The 17,287-nt window shown below is 46.8% G+C and overlaps 1 protein-coding gene across 3 annotated transcripts in view; it reads left to right on the forward strand.

Moving 5' to 3' along the window:
- Positions 1-17,287, forward strand: part of KCNH2 (potassium voltage-gated channel subfamily H member 2) — a 301,321-nt gene that overhangs the window by 253,464 nt on the left and 30,570 nt on the right. The window lies entirely within an intron of this gene.

Raw genomic sequence — 17,287 nt, forward strand, 5'->3', positions numbered from 1 at the left:
AGCATAAGTTAATTCCAATCTATACATAAAGTGACAAAGTGCAAAAGATTTATCACAAAGTGCATAAATAGCACAAGAATCTATCCAAAGGAAGTGCATAAATAAAGTGCCAATATATGCTGGACATAGCCTTCTATGGGAAGAGAGGGGTTCAGCGATTATATAGTTGTATATACCTGTGGGGGCTGAATCCTGTGCCTGCGCCTCTCCCGACGCGCGTTTCGGATTTGATTTGTCCTTCGTCAACTCCCCCTGACGAAGGACAAATCAAATCCGAAACGCGCGTCGGGAGAGGCGCAGGCACAGGATTCAGCCCCCACAGGTATATACAACTATATAATCGCTGAACCCCTCTCTTCCCATAGAAGGCTATGTCCAGCATATATTGGCACTTTATTTATGCACTTCCTTTGGATAGATTCTTGTGCTATTTATGCACTTTGTGATAAATCTTTTGCACTTTGTCACTTTATGTATACATTGGAATTAACTTATGCTTATAACTGGTCACTTTAATTTGGATATGGCACTTATGCACTTTCTTATTGCTTTCCACTGAGTTGGACTTGGCACAGAAACATTTAATTACGTGTGGTCAGCGCAATCTAAGACATCCTGCTATTACAGAGGGGCTGGAACTAGGAGTGATATTATTATTTTTCATCCTAATCTTCCTGGTGCCGTGCAATTTTTTGTAGCTTTTAAATTAAATTACTTTATTTTATTTTATATTTGTGGATTTATGTAATTCTAATATCTTGTAACCATTGTCACGCTTAGTAATAAAAGTATATTTTGATATGTCTATGTCTTGGTATCTCATCTGGTTCTTTTGACCCTTACTGAATTGCTTTGGCTTTAGTCTGGTCTCTGCTGTGGCTTCCACAGCGATTGTTACACAGTGCACCTGGGTGACTCATTTAAAATCTCTGTATATTTTCTACACATATATATATATATGAATGGGAATGTAATTTATTTGTAATTTATTTCAGGTGTATTGTGTGATATATATTCATATACTGTACTTTGTGTACCGTATACTGTACTGTGTGTGCCGTATACTGTACTGTGTGTGTGCCGTATACTGTACTGTGTGTGCCATATACTGTACTGTGTGTGCCATATACTGTACTGTGAGAGTGCCATATACTGTACTGTGTGTGCCATATACTGTACTGTGTGTACCGTATACTGTACTGTGTGTGCCATATACTGTACTGTGTGTGTACCATATACTGTACTGTGTGTGTACCATATACTGTACTGTGTGAGTGCCAAATACTGTACTGTGTGTACCGTATACTGTACTGTGTGTGTGCCATATACTGTACTGTGTGTACCGTATACTGTACTGTGTGTGCCGTATAAGGTACTGTGTGTGCGCCATATACTGTACTGTGTACCGTATACTGTACTGTGTGTGCCGTATACGGTACTGTGTGTGTACCATATACTGTACTGTGTGAGTGCCAAATACTGTACTGTGTGTACCGTATACTGTACTGTGTGTGCCGTATACTGTACTGTGTGAGTGCCATATACTGTACTGTGTGTGCCATATACTGTACTGTGTGTACCGTATACTGTACTGTGTGTACCGTATACGGTACTGTGTGTGCGCCATATACTGTACTGTGTGCTGTGTACTGTGTGTGTGCCGTATACGGTACTGTGTGAGTGCCATATACTGTACTGTGTGTACCATATACTGTACTGTGTGTGCCGTATACGGTACTGTGTGTGCGCCATATACTGTACTGTGTGTGTGCTGTGTACTGTACTGTGTGTGTGCCTTATACGGTACTGTGTGTGTGCTGTGTACTCTACTGTGTGCCATATACTGTACTGTGTGTGCACCATATACTGTACTATGTGTGTGCTGTGTACTGTACTGTGTGTGTGCCGTATACGGTACTGTGTGTGCCGTATATGGTACTGTGTGTGCCATATACGGTACTGTGTGTGTGGTGTGTGCTCTGTGTGCCATATACTGTACTGTGTATGCGCCATATACTGTACTATGTGTGTGCTGTGTACTGTACTGTGTGTGTGCCGTATACGGCACTTTGTGTGCCGTATACTGTACTGTGTGTGTGCTGTGTGCTCTACTGTGTGCCATATACTGTACTGTGTGTGTTTGCCATATACTGTACTGTGAGTCATACTGTACTGTGTGTGTGCAGTAAACTGTACTCTGTGTGCTGTGTACTCTACTGTATGTGTGCCGTATACTGTACTCTGTGTGTACCATATACTGTACTGCGTGTGTGCCATATACTGTACTGTGTGTGCTCTGTACTGTACTGTGTGTGTCACGGATCCCACCGTGCTTGTCACCGATATGTTACGGATCCCACCGTGACTGTCACCAAAATGTCACGATACGGGGGTAACCTTTGGCCAGCACACGGCTATCACATGTGCAGGGGGCTTATCTTAGTTATCCCTCCACTGCTACAATGTGATAAAAACACAAACAAAGGCTATTGACCTATCAGTTTACCGCAGGGGCTTATTTTAGTTATCCCACTGCTGCTACAATATCACGAACTGCAGGAATTTATGTATATCCCACTTTCCAGTTCCAGTTTGGAGTTTGCAGCTCTCTGGCGCCCCCCTTACCCTCAGGTCAGTCAGGGAACTACACCTAGGATAATTTGTCACCAGCAAGGCTACCTGCTTTGTACTGGCTATTGAACACGCTGCAGCGAGGGCGATATAACTACTCCCACTCAGGCAGGAGCAATTATTATCAATGCCGCCGTCGCTGCAACGACTCCCAAATCCACAGAACAAGTATGCTGCCACCAGCTCCGATTAAAAGGGTCCGAAGCCAACCCAATTCAGTAGCGTAATCAACTTCAGAGGACTTGGGGTACGTTTTAGAACAGGAGAACGAAACTAGTAATTTATAAGTTTTACTCCATAAAAAATTCAGGCAGTGTTTATAAAAGGTATATAAAGATGTTACAGTATGAGACAATTTAACGTATGTACAAAGCAATTATAAAATAAACATGGATTAAACGAGAAATTAACCCTTACATGTGCTCAGATCATTTCAGGCAACCATGCTGGTAGGCGGAGCCCCAAATGTCCCAATTCATGAGACAAGACCTGCCATAACAGCTCCTCAGGCAAGACTGCAGGTTGGGCTCACTGGCAGTCACTTATATCTGCAGGCTTGTGACATCACGAAAGGGGCAAGTTACCATTGCCCTCCCCTCCTCAGATGTACAGTTTTTAACCAACAAAACTTATAATTCTCATATCTTAGCTTGAGAACATGTCAGAATCACAGCACATCCATCATTCATCTTGTATTAAAATTGGCTTTCTAATGATACCAAATTTGTCCTAGTTGTTACCCACCGTTCCGGAGAAATCTGCACTTTCTACTCATTGTGGTTAGCTGCTCGTGCTTACAGTGTTTGACAGATCTACCGATGGAAGTTAGCAGTATATATTCCTTATTTTCCTAGCCCAAATCGGTGGCCCAATATCTTATTATAATAGAACAAAGAACCGCATGTCTTCTGAGAGAAACTAGACCAGTTTCAGCTGTTACTAGATGAGAGAATTGTGCATTGCAGCTGCAGAAGTCGTAAAAATTCTTGAGGTGGGGGCTATAAGGAATTTGGGATTCACACACAGCAGAAACAAAGAGAGAAGGGGGGCCAGAGCCCACAATATGTGTGCTAACAGGGAAAACTAAAAATCATATTATACATTATCATCACAGTATGTGTTCCATATACTGTTCTGTGTGTGTCATACTGTACTGTGTGTTTGCCATATACTGTACTGTGTGTGTGTCATATACTGTACTGTGTGTGCCGTAAACTGTACTGTTTGTGCCATATACTGTACTGTGTGCCGTATACTGTACTGTGTGTGCCGCATACTCTACTGTGTGTGTACCGTACTGTGTGTGTTCCATATACTGTACTGGGTGTGCTGCATATTGTACTGTGTGTGCCGTATACTGTACTTTTCATGCCGTATACTGTTCGGTGTCTGTGCTGTATACTGTACTGTGAGTGTGCCTTATACTGTACTGTGTGTGCCGTATACTGTACTGTGTGCTGTATACTGTATTGTGTATGCCGTATACTGTGCTATGTGTGTTCCAAATGCTATACTGTGCGTGTGTCGTATACAATAGCTTTTTGTGTGTGCTGTATATTGTACTGTGTGTGTGCCGTACCCTGTACTGTGTGTGTGCTGTATACTGTACTGTGTGTGTGCCGTGCCCTGTACTGTGTGTGCTGTATATTGTACTGTGTGTGCCGTATACTGTACTGTGTGTGTGCCGTACTCTGTACTGTGTGCTGTATATTGTACTGTGTGTGCTGTATACTGTACTGTGTGTGTGCCGTACCCTGTACTGTGTGTGTGCTGTATACTGTACTATGTGTGCTGTATACTGTACTGTGTGTTCTGTATACTGTACTGTGTATGTGCCATATGCTGTTCTGTGTGTGTGTGTGAATTCTGTATACTGCACTGTGTGCATGCCGTGTGCTGTTCTGTGTGTGCCGTATACTCTACTAGTTTGCTGAGTGTGTAAGTTATGATGATTACATGATTTAGGTTCCAAATTAATTCTCCGTTTCCCAATCACACCGAGAGAAGAAGAGAAGCTCTGCTCCTGAGCTGTATAGCCATGCATTCCTATATTACACAGTCCTAACCACATTACACAGTCCTGCCTACATTAAACAGTCCTTCCTACATTACACAGTTCTGTTTACAACGCACAGTCCTGCCCACATCACACAGTGCTGCCCACATTACACAGTCCTGTCTACATGAAACAGTCCTGTCTACATTACACAGTCCTGTCTACATTACACAGTCCTGCCTACATTACACAGTCCTGCCCACATCACACAGTGCTGCCTACATTACACAGTCCTGTCTACATGAAACAGTCCTGCCTACATTACACAGTCCTGTCTACATTACACAGTCCTGCCTACATTACACAGTCCTGCCTACATTAAACAGTCCTTCCCACATCACACAGTGCTGCCCACATTACACTGTCCTGCCCACATTACACTGTCCTGTCTACATTACACTGTCCTGTCTACATTACACTGTTCTGCCCACATTACACTGTCCTGTCTACATGAAACAGTCCTGCCCACATTACACAGTCCTGCCCACATTACACTGTCCTGCCCACATTACACTGTCCTGCCCACATTACACAGTCCTGCCTACATTACATAGTCCTGCCCACATTACACTGTCCTGCCCACATTACACAGTCCTTCCCACATTGCATAGTTCTTCCCACATTGCACAGTTCTGGCTACATTGTACAGTCCTGCCACATTGCACAGGCCTTCCCACATTACACAGTCCTGCCCATATTACACAGTCCTGCCCATATTACACTGTCCTGACCACATTACACAGTCCTTCCCACATTACACAGTCCTGGCTGCATTACCCAGTCCTGCGCACATTACACAGTCCTTCCCACATTACACAGTCCTTCCCACATTACACAGTCCTTCCCACATTACACAGTCCTTCCCACATTACACAGTCCTGCCCACATTACACAGTCCTGCCCACATTACACAGTCCTTCCCACATTACGCAGTCCTGCCTACATTACACAGTCCTTCCCACATTACACAGTCCTTCCCACATTACACATACCTTCCCACATTACACATTCCTTCCCACATTACACAGTCCTGCCCACATTACACAGTCCTTCCCACATTACACAGTCCTGCCCACATTACACAGCCCTGCCCACATTACACACACTACACAGGCCTGCCTACATTACACAGTCCTGCCTACATTACATAGTCCTGCCCACATTACACAGTCCTTCCCACATTGCATAGTTCTTCCCACATTGCACAGTTCTGGCTACATTGCACAGTCCTGCCACATTACACAGTCCTGCCACATTACACAGGCCTTCCCACATTACACAGTCCTGCCCATATTACACAGTCCTTCCCACATTACACAGTCCTGGCTGCATTACCCAGTCCTGCGCACATTACACAGTCCTGCCTAAATTACACAGTCCTTTCCACATTACACAGTCCTGCCTACATTACACAGTCCTTCCCACATTACACAGTCCTGCCTACATTACACAGTCCTTCCCACATTGCATAGTTCTTCCCACATTGCACAGTTCTGGCTACATTGCACAGTCCTGCCACATTACACAGGCCTTCCCACATTACACAGTCCTGCCCATATTACACAGTCCTGCCCATATTACACTGTCCTGACCACATTACACAGTCCTTCCCACATTACACAGTCCTGCCCATATTACACAGTCCTGCCCATATTACACAGTCCTGACCACATTACACAGTCCTTCCCACATTACACAGTCCTGGCTGCATTACCCAGTCCTGCGCACATTACACAGTCCTGCCTAAATTACACAGTCCTTTCCACATTACACAGTCCTGCCTACATTACACAGTCCTTTCCACATTACACAGTCCTGCCTACATTACACAGTCCTTCCCACATTACACAGTCCTTCCCACATTGCACAGTCCTGCGCACATTACACAGTCCTGCCTAAATTACACAGTCCTTTCCACATTACACAGTCCTGCCTACATTACACAGTCCTTCCCACATTACACAGTCCTTCCCACATTGCACAGTCCTGCCACATTACACAGTCCTGCCACATTACACAGGCCTTCCCACATTACACAGTCCTGCCCATATTACACAGTCCTGACCACATTACACAGTCCTTCCCACATTACACAGTCCTGGCTGCATTACCCAGTCCTGCGCACATTACACAGTCCTGCCTAAATTACACAGTCCTTTCCACATTACACAGTCCTGCCTACATTACACAGTCCTTCCCACATTACACAGTCCTTCCCACATTACACATTCCTTCCCACATTACACATTCCTTCCCACATTACACAGTCCTGCCCACATTACACAGTCCTTCCCACATTACACACATTACACAGTCCTGCCCACATTACACAGCCCTGCCCACATTACACACACTACACAGGCCTGCCTACATTACACAGTCCTGCCTACATTACATAGTCCTGCCCACATTACACTGTCCTGCCCACATTACACAGTCCTTCCCACATTGCATAGTTCTTCCTACATTGCACAGTCCTGCCACATTACACAGTCCTGCCACATTACACAGGCCTTCCCACATTACACAGTCCTGCCCATATTACACAGTCCTGACCACATTACACAGTCCTTCCCACATTACACAGTCCTGGCTGCATTACCCAGTCCTGCGCACATTACACAGTCCTGCCTAAATTACACAGTCCTTTCCACATTACACAGTCCTGCCTACATTACACAGTCCTTCCCACATTACACAGTCCTGCCTACATTACACAGTCCTGGCTGCATTACCCAGTCCTGCGCACATTACACAGTCCTGCCTAAATTACACAGTCCTTTCCACATTACACAGTCCTGCCTACATTACACAGTCCTTCCCACATTACACAGTCCTGCCTACATTACACAGTCCTTCCCACATTGCATAGTTCTTCCCACATTGCACAGTCCTGCCACATTACACAGGCCTTCCCACATTACACAGTCCTGCCCATATTACACAGTCCTGCCCATATTACACTGTCCTGCGCACATTACACAGTCCTGCCTAAATTACACAGTCCTTTCCACATTACACAGTCCTGCCTACATTACACAGTCCTTCCCACATTACACAGTCCTTCCCACATTACACAGTCCTTCCCACATTACACAGTCCTGCCCACATTACACAGTCCTGCCCACATTACACAGTCCTTCCCACATTACACAGTCCTTCCCACATTACACAGTCCTGCCCACATTACACAGTCCTTCCCACATTACACAGTCCTGCCTACATTACACAGTCCTTCCCACATTACACAGTCCTTCCCACATTACACATTCCTTCCCACATTACACAGTCCTTCTCACATTACACACATTACACAGTCCTGCCCACATTACACAGTCCTGCCCACATTACACTGTCCTGCCCACATTACACAGTCCTTCCCACATTGCATAGTTCTTCCCACATTGCACAGTCCTGCCACATTACACAGTCCTTTCCACATTACACAGTCCTGCCTACATTACACAGTCCTTCCCACATTACACAGTCCTTCCCACATTACACAGTCCTTCCCACATTACACAGTCCTGCCCACATTACACAGTCCTGCCCACATTACACAGTCCTTCCCACATTACACAGTCCTGCCCACATTACACAGTCCTTCCCACATTACACAGTCCTGCCTACATTACACAGTCCTTCCCACATTACACAGTCCTGCCCACATTACACAGTCCTGCCCACATTACACAGTCCTTCCCACATTACACAGTCCTTCCCACATTACACAGTCCTGCCTACATTACACAGTCCTTCCCACATTACACAGTCCTTCCCACATTACACATTCCTTCCCACATTACACAGTCCTTCCCACATTACACAGTCCTTCCCACATTACACATTCCTTCCCACATTACACAGTCCTTCCCACATTACACAGTCCTTCCCACATTACACATTCCTTCCCACATTACACAGTCCTTCCCACATTACACACATTACACAGTCCTGCCCACATTACACAGCCCTGCCCACATTACACACACTACACAGGCCTGCCTACATTACACAGTCCTGCCTACATTACACAGTCCTGCCTACATTACACAGTCCTGCCTACATTACACAGTCCTGCCTACATTACACAGTCCTGCCCGCATTACACAGTCCTGCGCACATTACACAGTCCTGCCTAAATTACACAGTCCTTTCCACATTACACAGTCCTGCCTACATTACACAGTCCTTCCCACATTACACAGTCCTTCCCACATTGCACAGTCCTGCCACATTACACAGTCCTGCCACATTACACAGGCCTTCCCACATTACACAGTCCTGCCCATATTACACAGTCCTGACCACATTACACAGTCCTTCCCACATTACACAGTCCTGGCTGCATTACCCAGTCCTGCGCACATTACACAGTCCTGCCTAAATTACACAGTCCTTTCCACATTACACAGTCCTGCCTACATTACACAGTCCTTCCCACATTACACAGTCCTTCCCACATTACACATTCCTTCCCACATTACACATTCCTTCCCACATTACACAGTCCTGCCCACATTACACAGTCCTTCCCACATTACACACATTACACAGTCCTGCCCACATTACACAGCCCTGCCCACATTACACACACTACACAGGCCTGCCTACATTACACAGTCCTGCCTACATTACATAGTCCTGCCCACATTACACTGTCCTGCCCACATTACACAGTCCTTCCCACATTGCATAGTTCTTCCTACATTGCACAGTCCTGCCACATTACACAGTCCTGCCACATTACACAGGCCTTCCCACATTACACAGTCCTGCCCATATTACACAGTCCTGACCACATTACACAGTCCTTCCCACATTACACAGTCCTGGCTGCATTACCCAGTCCTGCGCACATTACACAGTCCTGCCTAAATTACACAGTCCTTTCCACATTACACAGTCCTGCCTACATTACACAGTCCTTCCCACATTACACAGTCCTGCCTACATTACACAGTCCTGGCTGCATTACCCAGTCCTGCGCACATTACACAGTCCTGCCTAAATTACACAGTCCTTTCCACATTACACAGTCCTGCCTACATTACACAGTCCTTCCCACATTACACAGTCCTGCCTACATTACACAGTCCTTCCCACATTGCATAGTTCTTCCCACATTGCACAGTCCTGCCACATTACACAGGCCTTCCCACATTACACAGTCCTGCCCATATTACACAGTCCTGCCCATATTACACTGTCCTGCGCACATTACACAGTCCTGCCTAAATTACACAGTCCTTTCCACATTACACAGTCCTGCCTACATTACACAGTCCTTCCCACATTACACAGTCCTTCCCACATTACACAGTCCTTCCCACATTACACAGTCCTGCCCACATTACACAGTCCTGCCCACATTACACAGTCCTTCCCACATTACACAGTCCTTCCCACATTACACAGTCCTGCCCACATTACACAGTCCTTCCCACATTACACAGTCCTGCCTACATTACACAGTCCTTCCCACATTACACAGTCCTTCCCACATTACACATTCCTTCCCACATTACACAGTCCTTCTCACATTACACACATTACACAGTCCTGCCCACATTACACAGTCCTGCCCACATTACACTGTCCTGCCCACATTACACAGTCCTTCCCACATTGCATAGTTCTTCCCACATTGCACAGTCCTGCCACATTACACAGTCCTTTCCACATTACACAGTCCTGCCTACATTACACAGTCCTTCCCACATTACACAGTCCTTCCCACATTACACAGTCCTTCCCACATTACACAGTCCTGCCCACATTACACAGTCCTGCCCACATTACACAGTCCTTCCCACATTACACAGTCCTGCCCACATTACACAGTCCTTCCCACATTACACAGTCCTGCCTACATTACACAGTCCTTCCCACATTACACAGTCCTGCCCACATTACACAGTCCTGCCCACATTACACAGTCCTTCCCACATTACACAGTCCTTCCCACATTACACAGTCCTGCCTACATTACACAGTCCTTCCCACATTACACAGTCCTTCCCACATTACACATTCCTTCCCACATTACACAGTCCTTCCCACATTACACAGTCCTTCCCACATTACACATTCCTTCCCACATTACACAGTCCTTCCCACATTACACAGTCCTTCCCACATTACACATTCCTTCCCACATTACACAGTCCTTCCCACATTACACACATTACACAGTCCTGCCCACATTACACAGCCCTGCCCACATTACACACACTACACAGGCCTGCCTACATTACACAGTCCTGCCTACATTACACAGTCCTGCCTACATTACACAGTCCTGCCTACATTACACAGTCCTGCCTACATTACACAGTCCTGCCCGCATTACACAGTCCTGCCCGCATTACACAGTCCTGCCCGCATTACACAGTCTAATAGCTCCACTGAGGGTCACTCTTGAGAATACAGCACGCTGTGGTGATGTCGAGCATTGACCCAGCGCTGTGTAGCTGTCACTTACTGGTATATGCCTGTCAGATTACTGAATCAGCAGCTGATTATTGGGATCTTCAATACATTCCATTACTGAAGGAGCAGGAAGTAGTGAAGCACTCAGGATTTTCTTTGATGCCCTCCTTTCCCCTTTTTCCTTTAAGTTGTTGTGGATTCCAGGTTGACATTATTATATTCATACTTCCTATTGTTTTGTGTGTACAGTGCCTATGCAGATCTGTGCGTCTCCATGGTTACAGACTACAGAGGCACCTTGTGTAGTCAGCTCCTGTTACTCATCCTCCTCTACTCCCCTCTCTACATTAGGCCTCTTTCACACGTCCTGATATTACCGGTATTGGAATAACCAGTGCCGGCGCTGTGTGTGTCCATGTGTCATATCCATGTAGCGTCCGTGTCTCTCAGTGTGGCACGTACCGGCGTCTAGGAAAAAGCAGTGCAGTTAGCGCACATGTGACAGTTTTCTCACGTATCGGAGACACTTGCACACGTACACCTATTCAAATCTTTGGGTCTGCGCACATATCAGTGTGTTTCCACAGATCGTATGTCCGTGTGCAAAACACGCAGACATGTCCGTTTTTGCCAGCCGCATGGTCCGCAATACATCCTGTACACTGGTGACATCTGTGTGTCATCACTGTGACCCGTACCGGCGTCTGGGAAAAGCAGTACAGTTAGTGATGTTGCCAGGTTCTGAATCAATCTCTCGTCATTGCCTCTTGGTCTCCCTACGATCGGCGCGAACAAGCGACATTACACAGTCCTTCCCACATTACACAGTCCTGGCTGCATTACCCAGTCCTGCGCACATTACACAGTCCTGCCTAAATTACACAGTCCTTTCCACATTACACAGTCCTGCCTACATTACACAGTCCTGCCTACATTACACAGTCCTTCCCACATTACACAGTCCTGCCTACATTACACAGTCCTTTCCACATTACACAGTCCTGCCTACATTACACAGTCCTTCCCACATTACACAGTCCTGCCTACATTACACAGTCCTTCCCACATTACACAGTCCTTCCCACATTACACAGTCCTTCCCACATTACACAGTCCTGCCCACATTACACAGTCCTGCCCACATTACACAGTCCTGCCCACATTACACAGTCCTTCCCACATTACACAGTCCTGCCTACATTACACAGTCCTTCCCACATTGCACAGTTCTGGCTACATTACACAGTCCTGCCCACATTACACAGTCCTTCCCACATTACACAGTCCTGCCTACATTACACAGTCCTGCCCACATTACACAGTCCTTCCCACATTACACAGTCCTGCCTACATTACACAGTCCTTCCCACATTACACATTCCTTCCCACATTACACATTCCTTCCCACATTACACACATTACACAGTCCTGCCCACATTACACAGCCCTGCCCACATTACACACACTACACAGGCCTGCCTACATTACACAGTCCTGCCTACATTACATAGTCCTGCCCACATTACACTGTCCTGCCCACATTACACAGTCCTTCCCACATTGCATAGTTCTTCCCACATTGCACAGTTCTGGCTACATTGCACAGTCCTGCCACATTACACAGTCCTGCCACATTACACAGGCCTTCCCACATTACACAGTCCTGCCCATATTACACAGTCCTGACCACATTACACAGTCCTTCCCACATTACACAGTCCTTCCCACATTACACAGTCCTTCCCACATTACACAGTCCTTCCCACATTACACAGTCCTTCCCACATTACACAGTCCTTCCCACATTACACAGTCCTGCCCACATTACACAGTCCTGCCCACATTACACAGTCCTTCCCACATTACACAGTGCTGCCTACATTACACAGTCCTTCCCACATTACACAGTCCTTCCCACATTACACAGTCCTTCCCACATTACACAGTCCTTCCCACATTACACAGTCCTGCCCACATTACACAGTCCTGCCCACATTACACAGTCCTGCCCACATTACACAGTCCTTCCCACATTACACAGTCCTGCCTACATTACACAGTCCTGCCCACATTACACAGTCCTTCCCACATTACACAGTCCTGCCTACATTACACAGTCCTTCCCACATTACACATTCCTTCCCACATTACACATTCCTTCCCACATTACACAGTCCTGCCCACATTACACAGTCCTTCCCACATTACACAGTCCTGCCCACATTACACAGCCCTGCCCACATTACACACACTACACAGGCCTGCCTACATTACACAGTCCTGCCTACATTACATAGTCCTGCCCACATTACACTGTCCTGCCCACATTACACAGTCCTTCCCACATTGCATAGTTCTTCCCACATTGCACAGTTCTGGCTACATTGCACAGTCCTGCCACATTACACAGTCCTGCCACATTACACAGGCCTTCCCACATTACACAGTCCTGCCCATATTACACAGTCCTGCCCACATTACACAGTCCTGCCCACATTACACAGTCCTTCCCACATTACACAGTCCTGCCCACATTACACAGTCCTGCCCACATTACACAGTCCTTCCCACATTACACAGTCCTGCCCACATTACACAGTCCTGCCCATATTACACAGTCCTGCCCACATTACACAGTCCTGCCCACATTACACAGTCCTTCCCACATTACACAGTCCTGCCCACATTACACAGTCCTGCCCACATTACACAGTCCTTCCCACATTACACAGTCCTGCCCATATTACACAGTCCTGCCCACATTACACAGTCCTGCCCACATTACACAGTCCTTCCCACATTACACAGTCCTGCCCACATTACACAGTCCTGCCCACATTACACAGTCCTTCCCACATTACACAGTCCTGCCCACATTACACAGTCCTGCCCACATTACACAGTCCTTCCCACATTACACAGTCCTGCCTACATTACACAGTCCTGCCTACATTACACAGTCCTGCCTACATTACATAGTCCTGCCCACATTACACTGTCCTGCCCACATTACACAGTCCTTCCCACATTGCATAGTTCTTCCCACATTGCACAGTCCTGCCACATTACACAGTCCTGCCACATTACACAGGCCTTCCCACATTACACAGTCCTGCCCATATTACACAGTCCTGCCCACATTACACAGTCCTGCCCACATTACACAGTCCTTCCCACATTACACAGTCCTGCCCACATTACACAGTCCTGCCCACATTACACAGTCCTTCCCACATTACACAGTCCTGCCTACATTACACAGTCCTGCCCACATTACACACATTACAAAGTCCTGCCCACATTACACAGCCCTGCCCACATTACACACACTACACAGGCCTGCCTACATTACACAGTCCTACCTACATTACACAGTCCTGCCTACATTACACAGTCCTGCCCACATTACACAGTCCTGCCCACATTACACAGTCCTTCCCACATTACACAGTCCTTCCCACATTACACAGTCCTGCCTACATTACACAGTCCTTCCCACATTACACATTCCTTCCCACATTACACAGTCCTTCCCACATTACACAGTCATTCCCACATTACACATTCCTTCCCACATTACACAGTCCTTCCCACATTACACACATTACACAGTCCTGCCTACATTACACAGTCCTGCCTACATTACACAGTCCTGCCTACATTACACAGTCCTGCCTACATTACACAGTCCTGCCTACATTACACAGGCCTGCCCGCATTACACAGGCCTACCCGCATTACACAGGCCTGCCCACATTACACACACTACACAGGCCTGCCTACATTACACAGTCCTGCCTACATTACACAGTCCTGCCTACATTACACAGTCCTGCCTACATTACACAGTCCTGCCTACATTACACAGTCCTGCCTACATTACACAGTCCTTCCCACATTACACATTCCTTCCCACATTACACAGTCCTTCCCACATTACACAGTCCTGCCCACATTACACAGTCCTGCCCACATTACACACATTACACAGTCCTGCCCACATTACACAGTCCTGCCCACATTACACAGTCCTGCCCACATTACACAGCCCTGCCCACATTACACACACTACACAGGCCTGCCTACATTACACAGTCCTGCCTACATTACACAGTCCTGCCTACATTACACAGTCCTGCCTACATTACACAGTCCTGCCTACATTACACAGTCCTGCCCGCATTACACAGTCTAATAGCTCCACTGAGGGTCACTCTTGAGAATACAGCACGCTGTGGTGATGTCGAGCATTGACCCAGCGCTGTGTAGCTGTCACTTACTGGTATATGCCTGTCAGATTACTGAATCAGCAGCTGATTATTGGGATCTTCAATACATTCCATTACTGAAGGAGCAGGAAGTAGTGAAGCACTCAGGATTTTCTTTGATGCCCTCCTTTCCCCTTTTTCCTTTAAGTTGTTGTGGATTCCAGGTTGACATTATTATATTCATACTTCCTATTGTTTTGTGTGTACAGTGCCTATGCAGATCTGTGCGTCTCCATGGTTACAGACTACAGAGGCACCTTGTGTAGTCAGCTCCTGTTACTCATCCTCCTCTACTCCCCTCTCTACATTAGGCCTCTTTCACACGTCCTGATATTACCGGTATTGGAATAACCAGTGCCGGCGCTGTGTGTGTCCATGTGTCATATCCATGTAGCGTCCGTATCTCTCAGTGTGGCACGTACCGGCGTCTAGGAAAAAGCAGTGCAGTTAGCGCACATGTGGTGACAGTTTTCTCACGTATCGGAGACACTTGCACACGTACACCTATTCAAATCTTTGGGTCTGCGCACATATCAGTGTGTTTCCACAGATCGTATGTCCGTGTGCAAAACACGCAGACATGTCCGTTTTTGCCAGCCGCATGGTCCGCAATACATCCTGTACACTGGTGACATCTGTGTGTCATCACTGTGACCCTTACCGGCGTCTGGGAAAAGCAGTACAGTTAGTGATGTTGCCAGGTTCTGAATCAATCTCTCGTCATTGCCTCTTGGTCTCCCTACGATCGGCGCGAACAAGCGACATTAAAGAGACTTTTCAGTACCCGCAATCTGTGTATCACATATATTAAATAAAAAATGGTGTGGGGTACCCCTTAATTTTCCCAACCAGCTGAGGGAAAGCCGACAGCTGGTAGCTAGTGTTAATATTCTGGGTAGGGGCCAATAGCCATAAAGGTTCCCACCCTATTAACAGCTCACAGCTGTTTGCTAGACCCCCCCTCCTCGAAAAAATTACGGGTGGTCTCCCCTATATTTATTAACCAGCAAATGCCTAACGGAGAGGTGCAGGCTGATAGTAATAGGCTGGGAAGGGGCCATGGATATTAGCCCCCTCCCAGACTAATAACATCAGCCCTCAGCCGCCCCAGAAATGGCGCAGGCATTAGATGGGCCAATTCAGGCGCTCAGCCTCTGCTCTTCCCACTTGCCCTGTGCGGTGGCAAGAGGGGTAAAAGCTTTGGGGTTGATGTCAGTTGTTTTATGTCCGCTGACATCAAGTCCAGGGGTTAGTAATGGAGAGACGGCTATCAGATACCCCCATTGCTAACCCTGTTGTCAAATTTAATTCAGAAATACGCCAAGAATGGTCTTTTAATGGAAATCTCCTTGACACTCTTTTTGCCCATTTATTAATGTAAAAATAAAAAACCAAAATAATCCTCACCTGTCCTCTGTTATTCCATAATGCTGAAGTCCCACGAAGATCCCCAACTCTGCTACATCTAGATAGTGTGGTGAGCGGTGACATCAGGGGTGCGACCGCTCACCACGCCAACCGGAACACACTGAGCTGAACGTGAGAACGCTGCTGCAGTGACGAGCGGTGACATCATTAAGGTTACCGCCGATCACAGGCAGCGGTTATCATGCTCAGCTCAGTGTGTTCCGGCTGGTGTGGTGAGCGGTCGCACCCCTGATGTTACCGCTCACAACACTATCTAGATATCGCAGAGTTTGGGATCGTCGTGGGAAAAAGTCAGGTAATAGATGGTCAGGGAGTGTTTATTTCAATTAAAGGACTTTCCTCTGTGTGTGTCTTTATTAAATTTGACAACGGAGTTAATAGTGGGGTTGTCTGATCTAACTCCTGGGCTTGATATTAGCGGATATAAAACCGCTGACATCAACCCCAAAGCTATTACCCCACTTGCAACCGC

The sequence above is a fragment of the Ranitomeya variabilis genome, chromosome 6, assembly GCF_051348905.1.
Source record: "Ranitomeya variabilis isolate aRanVar5 chromosome 6, aRanVar5.hap1, whole genome shotgun sequence".
NCBI classification, from domain to species: domain Eukaryota; kingdom Metazoa; phylum Chordata; class Amphibia; order Anura; family Dendrobatidae; genus Ranitomeya; species Ranitomeya variabilis.